At 43.2% G+C, this 15,915-nt stretch overlaps 1 protein-coding gene across 1 annotated transcript in view; it reads left to right on the top strand.

Moving 5' to 3' along the window:
* HECW1 (HECT, C2 and WW domain containing E3 ubiquitin protein ligase 1) overlaps positions 1 to 15,915 on the top strand; it is a 185,124-nt gene that overhangs the window by 63,650 nt on the left and 105,559 nt on the right. The window lies entirely within an intron of this gene.

The following is a 15,915-nucleotide window of genomic DNA, read 5'->3' as shown; positions in this document are numbered from 1 at the left end:
TGCTGACTTAGTGGGTCTTTCTTTCAAAGCCAAGGTGATCTATTGCACAAATACAGGCTTGGTAAAATTTGCTTGTCATTTATGTTATGTTTCTCTGCCTGGCCATTTTAAATTACTTATTTTGCTATAAGGCATGATGCTTTGGATAGCTGCTTTGGAGTATAATGCAAATAACTTACAAAAGTTGAGTAAAATTTGGGTTTTTTTCTGCAGAAAAGAGCATGGAGACTTATTTGGGGTCTCTGTGTGGGGACTCTTGATGCACCGTCCAACCTGCCCTGTACTCTGTGTTGCAACCAGAGCTGTAGCCTGCAGGTTTACAGATATGAAGGAAATTTTTAGGGCACGCAGATGAGAAATGAACTAAATATATCAGTGCAAAAGCCATGCAAAAAGCAAAGTATAATTTTACGAAGCTTTGATGCATAGTTGAGAACACTGAGAAATACTTGGATAGATACACAGATTACAAAATCTCTGAACACACACTAATTAAACAGAAGTTTTATTGGAACCACATCTTCCTAAACTAAAGGGTGCTTTGTTCCCTGCAGCCAGCTGGAAAGCTGACACAGTGGGAGGAAAGCAGGGAAGTAGGTACAAGTCCTCTTCTCGTGTCCCCATATTCTTCTTGCTTGTATCTGAATACAACGCATGGTATGAACTTAAGTTGAGGTGGACAACTGCCCACCAGTTGCCACTGAGTAACTGCATGCCCAGTGTCTCTCTCAGCAACTTTCAGCAGCCAGCGTTCCCTAACGTGGCTGTTTTCAAGCACCGGGAGGATTTCTTCACCTCAAATCAGCAGCCAGACAAACAGCCAGACAGGCAGAGGGAAAGGAGGAGGTTGTAGAACTTACCAAAGAGATCTGAAGTCTGCACTGAACCTCTCTGCTCAATCCTGCAATGAAGTTTCATCTCTGCCGGAGCTGAGAGATGCCATTGGCTTTAGTCCTGATTAGATTTTCAGTAACCACGCATTTGCCAGCAGCCAGTGTAAAGGAGAAAAAATAACTTACTTTTCTTGAAATATCTTCCTTTTGTTTCTTTGTCTGCTTTCCTTAGTACTGGGAAGAAAGGGGGATGGGAGGAAGATCTGGGGAGAGAACATTATTGTAATTTCACAATGCGTGATCCTTTATAAAAGTAACTAATACTTAAAATCTGTCCTGAAATCACCCATACCCTCAGATAACCTATATAAAATCAGCAGACATGACTGCAGAGATGACTCTGAGGTGAACTTGCACACATTCATAACTTGCGGATTTGTAGGATGTTGTGAATGTTTGTGGCATAACTCAGGTTATTTCAGTGGAAATACCCTAACTAGGTGAAAGAGAAGAGCAGGCGGTGACTAAAAGCTAAAATGTTTTTCAATGACCCAGTATGCATCAGTGCCAGCGGACGTCTGCCCTTTGAGTGTACTGTGCACGAATGTTGTCTCTTCTGCGTTTGCACATGCATGCGACCCCCATCATGATCATGTCATCCTTTCCACCTGGCTGCTTTTTTTGTTTGTTTTGTTTCTTATGTTTTCTACTCTTACTTTTCAGTTGTTTAATTCCCATTTTTTTCTGCTGAGGATTCAGCTTTTACGTTTGTGTTTTATCTGGATCTCAAGTATATCTTGGATTGCCTGTACTTCTCACAAAACCCTGGTGATACAAAAATATATCTATAATGTTATATTGGGAAAAGGTTATTATCAGAGACAGCTAAAAAAAGAAAGTAGTATTACAATTTATATTCATCAAGAGGCAGGCTTAGTGCTTCACAGTTATCTTTTAGGTTTACATTTCCTGGTTTCTAGGAGTTTGACAGGATAATCATGTCCCTTAACATAGTTTTGCTGATGGAATACAGTTATATAATATTGCATGCTTTTCTAAATCACCTTTGCTATAATTATTACTTCTATGAAAGATTAAGAACGAAAGACGTTCAAGTGGGGAAATTGATGTAGGTCAGTATATTATGTATCAGCAGATGTGCGTAAGAATATTTTTAAAATAGAATTTTGAACTCTCTGTTCGCTTTTAATCCTTGAATCTCTTGAGAAACATTTTCCACTTCCATTAAATATCTGGGTTTTTTTTCCCAGCTAGCTAGCTGAGTTCTCAGACAAGCACGTTTCCATCAGTACTGAGAGCATGCAGCCCCTCCTCACTTAATATCTCCAGTTTAAAAGCAGGCTTAAATTCTTACGTCTGTAAAGTCTGATGGAAAGCAACTAAATTGTTCTTACACAGTTCCCTTTTTAGCTCAACGGGTCTGATTTTTATTTACACTGAGGCCCTTTTTGCCCTTATGGCAACGCAGTAAGACTTTATGGTGAACATAAGTACAAACCACATGAATTAGACCATATGTTGATATTCTTAGCAAAGGACCACCAGCATCGCTCATGCTACCTAACCCTGGGCAATTGTTAAAGTTTAGCTCACAAAATTGTATCATGGACTATATTTCAGGTACCAACACAGTTATGACCTTTTGCCTAGCAGACTGTGACTGTGCTAGGTCTGTGATTCCAGAGGTTAAGTATTTGAGGGCAACCATTGAGCTGATTCAGCTATATGGGAGTAGTTAAACCCAATGCTGGAAAAGTCTGGAGGTGCCACTAGTTGTCAGGAAACCCTGGTTTTAGTAGCAGCCTATTTATTTCTCTTGGTTTTCTGAAAAAGATCTGACTTACCTTTGCCAGCAAGCACATTGGAAAGCTGCTGCCATCAGGTTTGAGTTCTAACAGAGCTGTACTGATCATTTTGGGGGGGGGTGCTGATGTTTGGTTTGGTTCGTTTGGGTTTTTTGAGATGTGTCTGAAAGGGAGAAAGGGAATTTTTTAGGATGTGAAGATCTGGAAATTTTAGAAATTAATTGCTTGCTTTCCTTATAGCATCCTCCATTACTCTCTTTTGTTTGCTTGTTTGTTTTCCACTCTTCTTCTATAGGGCCTTGCCTTTTCTCTCTTCCCCTTTTCTTCTTCCACTTTTTCTTTCCTTTTCTAGTGCATTTCTTTCATGTTTTTATTGGCTGCTTTCTTTCACAGTTTTGAAGAGGAGGTCCAGGCTGCCTGAAAAGCATGCTGGGCTCTGGCCCCACCCAGCCTTTAGGACCACTTGGCTACCTCTTAGACAGTGTGAGCCTCAAAGTGGGGTGGTCAAAGCTGCCAGGTGCATCCAGGCATGCGAGATCAGAGGATGGTTTAGGTTGAAAGGGACCCTGAAGATCATCGTGTTCCAACCCCTCTGTCGTAGGCAGGGACACCTCCCGCTAGACCAGGTAGCTCAAAGCCCCATCCAGCCTGGCCTTGAACACCTCCAGGGATGGAGCTTCTACAGCTTCTCTGGGCAACCTGTTCCTATGCCTTACCACCATCAGACTGAAAAATTTCTTCCTATTATCTAACCTACATCTCCCCTCTTCCAGTTTGAAGCCCTTCCCCCTCATCCTATCGCTACATGCCCTAGTAAAAAGTCCCTCCCCAGCTCTCCTGTAGGTCCTCTTTAGGTACTGGAAGGTTGCAATAGGGTTTCCCTGGAGCCTTCTCACCTCCAGGCTGAACAGCCCCAACTCTCTCAGTCTGTCCTCATAGGAGAGGTGTTCCAGCTCCCACTTTGCTGTGAAGGGTGAGCTATGGCTACATCTGAGGCTCAGCTTGCAGGTCCACTGGTTTTGCAGCTGCCTCCCTACACTGTGCAGCAGCACCCTGTGAGTCTTCGTGCTTTTTGAAGCTGCTACCACCGCGAGGATGCTCAGGGTTTACGTGTTTATTTTTCAATTGTGCATTTGAGGGTGAGGAATGGAGAGGGAAACTGCCAAGTTTGTCTCATGATGTCCTCATTTTCTACTGTGAGAAATGCATCATTGACGAGAGGGTCAGCACAGGCTGCTTCAGTGTCCTGCAGCTGGGAGATACATAATGCTGCTGCAGCAGAAAAGGATAAAATATTAATGTCATTAAGTCAGTGGCCAAACTCTTACCACTTTCAGAGGCGTCAAAATTGACTTCCAGATTCAGCAGTCATCTTTTGTGTCTCACAGTAGACTGGCAGGCACCACAGCCTGCCCCAGGACGGGAGCGGAAAAGCTGTGTTTCTTGATCTTCTCTTTCCAGCTAGTTAAGGGGGCATGGCCCATGGAGGTGGCTTGGATCAGACCTGCTTCCATGTAGCCCAAAGTTTTGGATGCTGACCAAGAAAGTTTTGTTCCTGCTACTGCAGGAAAGAGAAGAGCAGACTGAGAGTTGCTGCTGGGAGAGCGTGCTCGTGGCAAAGCACCAGCCTCTGCTCCCGAAAGTGACGCCTAGAAGACCTTGCTCGTGGCAAAGCCCCAGCCTCTGCTCACCATGACTTGCTCCAGCAATGGCAGCAATAACAGCCCAGCTCTGCTCTCCTGTCCTTGCTCATCACCACTTGTACAGCTGCAGACAAGTGAACGTGGGCGCTGCCTGCGCAGGGAAGGAAGGGATGTGCTGTTTGCCTGGCAACAGGCAGAAATGTTCCTGGTGGAGATGAGGGGGAGATGTTTTGTGCAGAAGATACCTACTTTCACATGAGCATGTTTGTCAAGGGGAGGGGTCTGAGGAGCAGGGGACATGGAGTTTGTGTGGGGCCACTTCTCTTCCATGTGAGTACTGGAGGAGGAGGATGTGGGTGGTGTGTGTAGCATGGGGTGTGAACCTCTGCATTGCCTTGCTCTGCCACAGAATGGTTTCCCAGGGTTGACTGAAGTGTTTAAGATGAATTCTGCACTGATTTCCATCAAAACTGACAGACACAACACAAAACACTTCTGTTGCTGATAAGATGTGATTTATTTATCAAGATCTACAAGAATTATATCATTATACACACTCTAGTTAATGATTTCTTTGCAGTGACAGCACTTCTGCATTTAGTTGACATCCCTTTCCCCTCCTGTCATATTTAATGACTTCATGTTCAGAAGTCTTTTGCATCCAATATGCAGCAGGCCAAATCCTTCAGGAGGCTTTCTGTGATGACCAGATTGCCATAGTGAATTCAGCTGTTACTGGAAGTTGGATTTCGTAAATGGTGCCTTCCCCCAGAAGTCTTTGCCATACCTCAAGTTTGCTGTAACACTCCACCACAGTAATTTTCAGGGTGAATCTGGCACCTGTTTTCTTCATCCTTCAGATTGGTCATTGACATTGCATATGAGGAGTAGCAGAGGTACAGCTGGATTTGTTCAGTCTTAAGAGAAGTCTTAGGTGGGATGTTACTGATGCATTTACCTAATGGGAGGTTGTAGGGAAGAAGGAGGCAGACTCTTCTGACAGTGCATGGTGAAATGACAGCAGGCCATAGACACAAGTTGCAACAAAGGACATTCTGATTAGACCTGAGGTTTATTTTTTTTTCTCAAGACAGGAGTCAAACATTAGAATAGGTTCCCCAGAGAGCTTGTGGGATCTCCATCCCTGGATATACTCAAAGCTCAACAGGACAGGGTCCTGAGTGGCCTGCTTTATGTTTGTCGTGCTTTAACTGAAGGGTCAGACTTCAGGACATCTCTTCCAACATTGGTTATTCTATGGCAGTTTGATTACAATCAGCATTCCCACAAGCCCACTTCACTGGAGAAGGCTGCTGACTTTTTAAAGCCCACTGCTCTAGAAAGCAGTAAACTAAGAAAAAGAAAACTGTGAATGCTGTAGCCAGTAGTAGCCAAATATGAAGACGAAGGCAATTCTAAAAAAGAAAAATCAAAAAAACCCAACCACACAAGCAAACAAAAAATGACCCCTGGGTTTACTGTGATAGGAGAAGCAGTTTCTGGTGGGTCTGATAGATCTCCCAAAAGATACGTGGGAAAAACACTGAGTATGATGAGGCTGCATTAATTAAGTGACTGTAGATACTGTAAAAAGAGAAGATTTTGGTTGGTTTTGTGTTGTGTTTTTCTTTCTTAGCTTGTTTCTTTTTGTGCCATCGTAACTAGAAAAATACGCTGTGGAGTGCAAATGTTTTATTAGTAATTCAGTAAGATTTAGAGACATTTGAAGTGGCAGAGATATTTCTCAGTTTTTGAAATCAAACTGTAAATCTCTGTAGTCGCCTCATTTCTGCCAGTAGGATCCAAGGTTGAAAATAACGGGTCTGTAACTCACTTCTGGAAATAATGGTATTCATAGTGAATTGATATTTGGGGCATTCATGTAGAAGAACAGGCATTGTTCACTGCCTTGCTGCTGCTTTTATGGCGTAAAGGGTCATTGACTCGGTTCCCTTGTCCAGACTCTTTGACAGCAAGACTAATGCATTGAGCCGTTTTTCAAATACAGCTTAGGATGTGGTTGTCTTTCACGTGTGTGAACATTACTCATCTATGTATTTGTCCCAACCAAACTACATTAGAAGAGTGGAGAGTTTCTGAAACTCTAATGAAGGCTGCCTGGAAGCACAAACTGCTGCCTAATGCAGTTTCCTGCGTTCCGAAGACATCATGGATATGTCAGAGTTTAGAGTATTTCCACTATATATGCCCTATGTTTTGATCACTCTCGTCATTTTGTAGTGCAAAGAGAAAAGGTGTTAGCAGCAATTTTTTAGTTCTCCATACAAACAACACATTTTCTTGAAAAGTTTGAATATGGTGTCTACAGGGGCAAATTTTATGCAGAATCGCAGGATCCAAACAGTGCCCAGCAGGCTTGTGTCACCTGTCAACGGCAAACCTCCCAGTTATTTTGGGAGGTTATTGTACAAATACTATATTATTATACAAATATATTGTATATATATTATTATACAAATATACAAATAGTATATTATACATACCCTCCCAGTGAGTTGTAGGGTCTTTCTTAGCTGTTCCTGAGAGGGTAATATTTATAAGTACGTCTTGCCATCAGGGTGCTTAAGCACATTAATACTTTGTGTACGGACCTGTCGGGTTTACAGGGTTGATCCCGTCCTGCATTAGGCAGCTGCCTGATTGTAAATCTGATCATAAACCCAGATTTCTTTAGAGGCTTTTTTCTTGATGATGGTAGCTCTGGGAAGCACAAAGCTGTTTAGCAGCTGCAAGGAGCCTTCTTCCCTGCTAACTCGACCAGAGTTTGTTTTGCATATTGGGGATGTAAACTGCTGCCATCCTTTGGACCACTTTAAACTTGCCGAGAGACTTGTTAGCAGTCAAAGGCTCGCTGGCATCAAATAGCAGGCAGTGTCAGAACCAACGTGTGAGCACTTGGTGAGAGACGCTACAGAAAGCAGTCCTCCCAGAAGTTTGCTACGTAAAAAATGACTGCTGCTTAGACATAGTCCAGCCATCAACCCAGAAAGCACAAGCCTATCCACCTTCATGTATGATTGTGTTTAAGTATCTGAAAATCTAAGAGTTTATTTAAATGACGTTTCAAAGAGTAAGGGAAGATCAGAATGTCTAATCAAAGCTTTTCCTCTGCTGCCAAAGGATAGCCGAAGTTTATTACGCAGAACTGTTGAAACAATGAAAAAGCTGGAATCTACGAAAATTTTGGAAGAAAAAGGTACTGGACTCTGTGGGAGATACTGATTTGTTGCGTCATTCCTCATTTTTGCTTTAATTGAAAATGGTTGCTCTTAACATTCCTATTCTAGCTTCTGGTTATGCTTAAACAGCATTCTACCGACATAGGGTAGATTGGGGAATATGAAATGTCTTCATGCCAACATGATGTTCTCATACACTTGGTACGTGCTTTCATTGAATATCCTCTTGTCATAAGCCTGTTGATATTTGCCCTCTAGAGTACTTACTGATTATACTAAACAGCATTTTTTTTATCCAAATTCAGTTTTGCTTCCAGGGTTAGTTATCTAGACTCTACTGAAAGAATTTGTAACATTTTCAATGGGAAAAAAATCTGTTTACTTGCTTCCTTGCTCCCTTTTTTAAGGGTTTTTAGGAGAGAAGTTTTTAGAATGAAAAACTCCTGTCTCCTGAGAATAAATGAAGTAATCAATAAACGCTGCTGCAAGATGAGGCAAAAGGAGCTTTCTGCAGGCAGAGGGCAATTGCCTTATGCCTGAAAAAGGCAAATTCTCCCACTAGTTAGAGAATGGCATTGAGAAGGTGGTGTATTACAGGGCTAGAACAGCACTGACTGTGACACATGGGGAAGACTCTGTGTGTGTGTGGTCACAGTCCTTCAGGGATATGAGCCAGCTGCGGAGAGCCCAGAAGGGAGTTTAAGCTCTGCTGCTAGAGAAACTGGTGGCTGTTTGGAAGCACCTGATAAAAGAATACTATGGTGCCAGTCCAGTGGCTTAACTAGCTAACAGGATAAGTGGAATATGTTGCATTGAAGAGCTGGATAATTCTGTTAACAGTGTGAGGGTTGTAGCTGAAGCACTGCCACTAATTAGGGCTAAATTTTCAAAGTAGTGCCTGGGATTATAGCCATGATTCCATCAGTGACAGTCATGGAACTCAGGTCTCTTTTTACTCCTTTCACAATTTGCCCATTGTGTGTCCCAGTGCGCCCTGTGTTCCCAAGATGTGGAAGAAGTCAAATGATGGGGAGAAAGGAAGCACTTAGTTTGTGTTTATGTAGTAATTTCTTTTTTTTTTTTTTTTTTTGTTTCCCAAAACTACTAACTTTTAAATTTAGCACTAGGTGGAAATAGGAGTATTCACTAATTTGCAGATCTATTGAGGACTGTTCCCCTTCTGAAGAGGGATGGCACAATATGAAGCATGAACTTGGCATGTTGTCTTACGTTCTTTTACTGTGAAAAAGTCCTTCACTGCTGAGCTGGGGAAAATGTAAGCCATTTGCTGCTTGCTTAGAGAGTTGTCCTAATGTTAAGACTTCAGTGAAGTCAAGAGGACAACAGTAAAAGCCAACAGAGCAGCAGCAGTGGACAAGGGAAGATCAACTGATGTCATCTACCTGGACTTGTGCAAAGCATTTGACACTGTCCCACACAATATCCTGGTCTCTAAATTGGAGAGACATGGATTTGACAAACAGACCACTCGGTGGATAAAGAACTGGCTGGACGGTCACACTCAAAGAGTTGTAGTCAGTGGCTCGATGTCCAAGTGGAGAGCAATGACGAGTGGTGCTCCTCAGGGGTTGGCACTGGGACTTGTACTATTCAACACCTTTGTCGCGGTCATGGTCAGTGGGGTCGAGTGCACCCTCAGCAAGTTTGCCGATGATACCAAGCTGTTTGGCAAGGTAGACACGCTGGAGGGGAGGGATGCCATCCAGAGGGACCTTGGCAGGCTGGAGAGGTGGGCCCAAGCCAACCTCATGCAGTTCAACAAGACCAAGTGCAAGGTCCTACATCTGGGTCGGGGCAATGCCAAGCACAAATACAGGCTGGGCAGGGAATGGCTGGAGAGCAGCCCTGAGGAGAAGGACCTGGGTGTGCTGATTGACCAGAAGCTCAGCATGAGCCAGCAATGTGCAATCGCATCCCAGAAGGCCAACCGTATCCTGGGCTGCATCAAAAGGAGTGTGGCCAGCAGGTCAAGGGAGGTGATTCTGCCCCTCTACTCCACTCTCGTGAGTACTGCACTACCCACCTGGAGTACTGCATCCAGCTCTGGAGTCCCCAACATAAGAAGGACATGGACCTGCTGGAGCGTGTCCAGAGGAGAGCCACGAGGATGATCCAAGGGCTGGAGCACCTCTCCTATGAGGAGAGGCTGAGAGAGTTGGGGGAGTTCAGCCTGGAGAAGAGAAGGCTCCGGGGAGATCTTATTGCGGCCTTCCAGTACCTAAAGGGGGCCTACAAGAGAGCTGGGGGAGGACTTTTTGCTAGGGCATGTAGTGACAGGACAAGGGGGAATGGCTTTAAACTGGAAGAGGGCAGGTTTAGATGAAACATTAGGAAGAAGTTTTTCACTTCAAGGGTGGTGAGGCACTGGAACAGGTTTCCCAGAGAGGTTGTTGAGGCCCCATCCCTGGAGGTGTTCAAGGCCAGGCTGGACGTGGCCTTGGGCAACCTGGTCTAGTGGGAGGTGTCCCTACCCATGGCAGAGGGGGTAGAACTCGATGATCTTCAAGGTCCTTTGCAACCTAAAACATTCTATGATTCTATGAACTACATTAATGGAGAATAATTTTTTGAGGAACTCTTCTTAACACCTGTGTTGTGTACACGCAGGTCTGCCAAAGCAATAGCTCAAAGCTGATTAAACTGACATCAGCAAAACTGTGTAGAATGGAAACTGGTACTCTGCCCTCGCGTCAGGCTGGGGGGTTTTGGACCCATCTTACATCTCAGATGAACTGAAGGATGCAAACAGATGAAAGGAGACAGAGGACAAAGCTCAGCAGCTTCTTTTGCTCCCGACTGTTGAATTCAGGCTATTAACCTTATTTATTTTGCTTTAAATCTGCGGGAAAGTTTAGTGCTCTTGAAAAACAGAGAACAGAGAACTGGACCTTTTAGCAAGTGTAGTACAGGCAGTTACTGGACAGCCTGTCTTTTCCCCCAGCTCTGCAACACCATGTCTTTAGCTCTGACACATCTAGCAATATTTTTTCTGTTAGCTGATGCACAATTTGGGACTGAGTTGAGGCTATTTTTCACTTGTGATTTGAATCAAGCATGGGTCACAGCCTTCCCTTCTTGCAATGCTGTCATCTACTTCTTTTCATCCTCGGAGCCAGCATTTACAAACAGAAAATACTTTGCTGCTTTACTTTTGTAGTCTCTAGTTTTCTTTCACTGTAGGCTTCAATCTTCCATACAGGTTTGGATAGTACTGCTTGAAAGCATGAGCCCCTCCGAATACTTTGATATGTTCTTAGATCTGTATTTTTAAAGAAAAGCTCTTGTGAATAGATAGTATGGTCTAGGCTAGATCTTTGCCAGTTTACAGTACTGACTATTTAATCTGCATTAAATACTACTGTAGTTACAATCCATCCTGGCAGTGTAAAATATTCTGGGTTTTAATTAGCACCCTTTAAAATTGGAACTTGATTGGAATGAGCATTAGTTCACGTCCACGATGTTCACCATATAAAGTCAACAAATACAAAAGACTTAGTGCAGCACTGTTTTTAATATTGCTGCAGTTTCCTCTGCTTTAAATATAAGAAATACTGGCCTATGTGAAATAATTTATATCAGTTATCATTATTAAATGTTGTCCTTTTTCAGCAGAAACTGCTGATACAGAAGTGCTTTGGCTGTCAGTGAAGAGTAAGATTTCTTAAACCAGATGTTTCTTCTACTTATTGGAAAAGAAAATTTGCTTACTTTTATTGAATCTCTTCATATGGTTGCAGGGGCCAAAAATGCCCTTCTGGAGAGGAAAGTGTGCTACAGAACACTAAGACTAAGGCATAACAGTGTTTGTCTGTGCTGTGTGTAGTGAAAAGGAGTAAGCACTTGTATTTGTCAGCTGTGCATGTCTAGATGTGGTAGAAGTATGTGATAAAATCATATTAATCTTGTTTCATATCAGCAGGACTTTTAAAATAATTAAGTTGGGCTGCACAATACACAAATATGCTAAAAGTGACTTTATGGTGCAAAGCACGCTTTACGAGCACGCTGCACTATTACTGATGATTGTGGTGCCCAAAAGCAGATTTTCTAGTACAGTACCAGGCAAACACAGTTACAGCTTCTTCCGGACCTGTGTTCATACTGTATGTGTGTGCAAAAGTATTTGCCTCATCATAACCTAGAGGTACAGGGAGGCTGAATAGAAGCACTCAAGGTGTGCCCTGTAAGCAACTTTACTTTCAGGAGCAAGAGTGTTGTCCTTGTTACTCTTTCATGTATCCAGGTAGACTGGTGAAGGGTGATATTTTAAGAGATATTTTTAATTAGCTGTGAGATTCTCTGTTTCTTATCTTCTGCTTAGACAAAGTCTTAGTGATGCACTTGGATTTTTGCCTCAGCAAGAGCTAATGGACTGTAGTACTCTGGGATTTCTCAAGATTTTTTTTTTTTTTTTTTTTTTTTGATAACACATACTATGGCTAAGGAGGGAGGGAGGGAGTCTCAAGGGCTCTGTTTGCTGGTGTGAAGCCTGCCTCCTTTCTCATTCAGGGTCGTGTAACTTCCCTCCAGCATTTGCAGGAACTACTCAGAAGGAAAAGTGATGTTAGAACATGACTCTATTATTTTTAGCTTTCAGTCATGTCCTTCTGTCTTCTTTTTATCTCTCTACTGAAAAAATGAAAAGCGCTACCAACTGTGGACCTTTTCCTGAGCTCAGCAAGTACTGAGAGGCTTGGATCTGGCCCAAGTACCTCCCTCTATTTTTTTTTCAAGCAGCACTCACAGGCTCTGGAGGTTGTCTTTTGCCATGCTTCAGGCGTTGGGAAACTCTGTAGCAGACCAGAAGATTTTACAGTGTGTGTTTACTGGAGGATATTTTAAAGGAAGTACCAATACTTCTCTAACGGCTTGAGTGCATGCACTCCCATCAGTGGCAGTGGCACCGGCACCAGCCCCGATTACAAACAAGGAAACTGAAAGGAGGTTTGAATCTGGTTCTGGAAGCCTTGGGTTTTCTGAGAGATTCAGCCATGCTTGAAGTTGCAGCTCATGTCCCATCTCTTCATATCTAGATATGACTGAAGCATGTAATAAAAGCATATTCATCCTGTTTCATATCAGCAAGACTTGTAAAGTAATTAGGGTGGACTGCACAATGTGCAAACATGACATTATAAACTAAAAATAGTAAACTAATTCAGACTGAGCTCTCACTTCAAGGGCATAAAAGAGCACCAAAGTTATTGAGGGAATATCGAATTTGTTCCTTTTCATACCAAGGACTTCAAGAACATAGGATGTCAAGTGATGAGATGAATGTTGTAGTTTTGTCAGCTAACTATGTTTTAAGTGGCAGTTAAGAAGATAACGGGTTTTTTGCCTCCTGATAACTAAATTTAAGGTTTACTTAACAGTGACAAAACTCCCAACATAATTATATTGTAGACATTAAAATTGGTCTTGATTTATTTAATGATTAATGGCGAGCAGGAAGAGTATGACCTGGGCACTTCCCCATCCCAGGCCTCAAGACGCTACGAACTTGGGTTGTCGCAGTGGCTGGTGAGAATTGGTGACCACACGCCCTCCTTTGCCCGGCCCTGCACCAAGTGCTCTTAGCCTTGTCCTCACTACTGGGGACAGTCTGGTATTGCATTAGAAAATGGTGAATCCAAACTGCAGCAAATGGCTTTTTTTTCTTTTCAGAAAATCAGCCTTAATTGTTTTTAAGTCCCTGTGGTGTTTGGTTTGGTCCCAAAAAACTTCCCTTCAGGTGGACAGTGGGCCAAATGCAATGACCTTGATTGGTCAAGGTGCTGAGCAGGGAAGCCTTGTGTACTCCCCTTGCTCGGCACAGCGAGCTAAATCACGTTGTGCTTCTGGTGCAGCTTCCCTTTCTCTAACACTGTTCCTTTTGACTCCTCGAAATGCCAATATTAAAGTAAAATCTCTTTCCCAACCTTCCTAATATCCTTTTTTGGGTATGTCCATGTATAACTGCTCCTTTCATTGAGAGAGTTCTTCTACCTGCTTGAGCTTTCTCTGGCAGATGCCCTGCCATGCCTGATGACCTGTATCATGGGTGAGAAGGTTTGGTGTACAAGTGGGGAGAGCGGCAGACGAGTGCAGCCAGACTACTGGAGGACAAGGAGCACAGGTTTGGGCTGGTAGAGCTATACAGGAGGCGTCAGGCTCGGTTGTGTGAAGTCTTCAATGGTCCATCCCAGGTCTCAGCACAAAGATAAGCGCCTCTTGCCTTTCTGCCGTGTGCTCCCTTTCTCAGCTGCCTGGACCGGAAAAAAATTGGAAAAGCTTCAAAAAAGTGTTGTGGTGTGTTTCAGATTACTAAGGTTAAGTGCTAGTCATTATCAAAACACCTACCGTTTTGATGTAGCGTTGCATCTCAGAGAGTTATGCCTGGGTAAACTAGGGAGTATATAATTCGTTTGTGCAGCAGGGCTGGTTTTTAGGCCCTGTGATTGTGTGACTGAGAGGTGAGCACTTGACAGAATGGTATGAGTGGATCCTTTAGGAGCAAATAAATATGTTTTTGTTGTTTTGCTATGGGACTCCATGTGTTATTATTCTTAAAAGGACCTGGGGGTGTTGGTGGACAGCCAGCTGAATATGAGCCGGCAGTGTGCCCAGGTGGCCAAGAAGGCCAACAGCATCCTGGCCTGCATCAGGAATAGTGTAGTGAGCAGGGCTAGGGCAGTGATCATCCCCCTGTACTCGGCACTGGTGAGGCCCCACCTCGAGTACTGTGTTCAGTTTTGGGCCCCTCACTACAAGAACGACATTGAGGTGTTGGAGCGTGTCCAGAGAAGGGCTACAAAGCTGGTGAGGGGTCTGGAGGACAAGCCTTATGAGTAACGACTGAGGGAACTGGGGTTGTTTAGCCTGGAGAAAAGGAGGTTGAGGGGAGACCTTATCACCCTCTACAACTACCTGAAAGGAGGTTGCAGAGGGGTGGGGGCTGACCTCTTCTCCCTAGTGACAAGTGATAGGACAAGAGGAAATGGATTCAAGTTATGTCAGACGAGGTTTAGATTAGATATTAAGAATTTTTTTTTTCACTGAAAGGGTTATTAGACATTGGAATGGTGGTGGATTCACCATCCCTGGAGGTGTTTTTAAAAAAGGGTAGATGTGGTATTTGGGGACATGGTTTAGAAGTGGTTTTGTCAGGTTGGTTTTGATGGTTGGACTTGATGATCTTAAAGGTCCCTTCCAACCTCAGCAATTCTATGATTCTCTTTGTATAATGCCAAACTTTTCCAGTGCAAATTTGGCCATGCTGGGGATGCTTTGTCCATATCAGGATCCATGACAATACTCTAGTATCTGCCTCAATACAATTTCACTAATGTAGATATGGTCCCATAAGGATTGTTTAATAGCAACATATTTTTACATTTTGAACTGGCCGGTATTTGCAGGACCCCATCACATCCTTCCCAGTCTGTTCAAAGCATAGGCTGTTAAACTATTCATACCGATTTCGTGGCAGATCTAAAAACCCCGGAGAAATGTTTAAGGACTGGAAAAAAGCACATGTGTTGCAAATGTGCGCGTATCTAGGTTGGTTGGCCCAGTTACTGTCCTGTACAAAATCATGAGAAGACCATAAGTAGTCAGCATTAAAGGATAATGTGTAATAAATGTCAGGCAGTGACATAGTATGAAAAATACATCTTGACAAGGAAATGTTGTTTCTTGGTGGGATCACAACTTCAGCTGGTAAAGGTTACTGAGTTGTTGTCATAAAATTCTCATCGTCGCATACAATATTCTTATTTAAACGTGTCTCTATCTAGAAATCAGTGGTGGCTTCAATAAATATATTGAAACCTGCTTAGCTGAGAAGGCTGAAAGTGCAATTGCAACTAATTGTCTGTGACCCAATAGGAATGTTTCTACTGGAATTTGCTCGTAGTCCTGCTCTACTCAATACCCTTTGCCCCGTTTAAATAGTCTGTAAGAAACAGAATAATCATGACAAAAAAATCAAGTCCAACAGAACCCTTTTTTTTTAATAATGGTGTCTAAATTCAACCTGTATATTTATGATCTAGGCCTCATCTGCATCTTGACCTGCCAGCTGTGCTTGTGGTTTAACCCCTGCTAGCTGGGCTGCAGTGCCCCCTCGCCCAGGTTTTGAACTCTCTGGGGGCAACGAGCAGCGTGTTTTCTAAGTTAAGCTTGAATACACAATATTTAATATACTGAGCAATGAGTCACAGCTGAGTGGGACTTCAGTGACTGCTTTCTCACAGAAATTGGAACTTCACTGCATAAATGTTCTTTTTCTTTTTTTGCCTGAAAGCCAAATGGCAAGAGCGGCAAGGAGCTGCGGCTTCCCAGGAGCAGAGCAGCACTTGGTTTGACTGCAGAGTCAGTGGGAGGGAGTAATAGTAGCACCACCTCC

Source organism: Charadrius vociferus, unplaced genomic scaffold, assembly GCF_000708025.1.
Source record: "Charadrius vociferus isolate BGI_N301 unplaced genomic scaffold, ASM70802v2 scaffold97, whole genome shotgun sequence".
NCBI classification, from domain to species: Eukaryota; Metazoa; Chordata; class Aves; order Charadriiformes; family Charadriidae; genus Charadrius; species Charadrius vociferus.
This window is presented reverse-complemented; position numbering and strand designations above follow the sequence as displayed.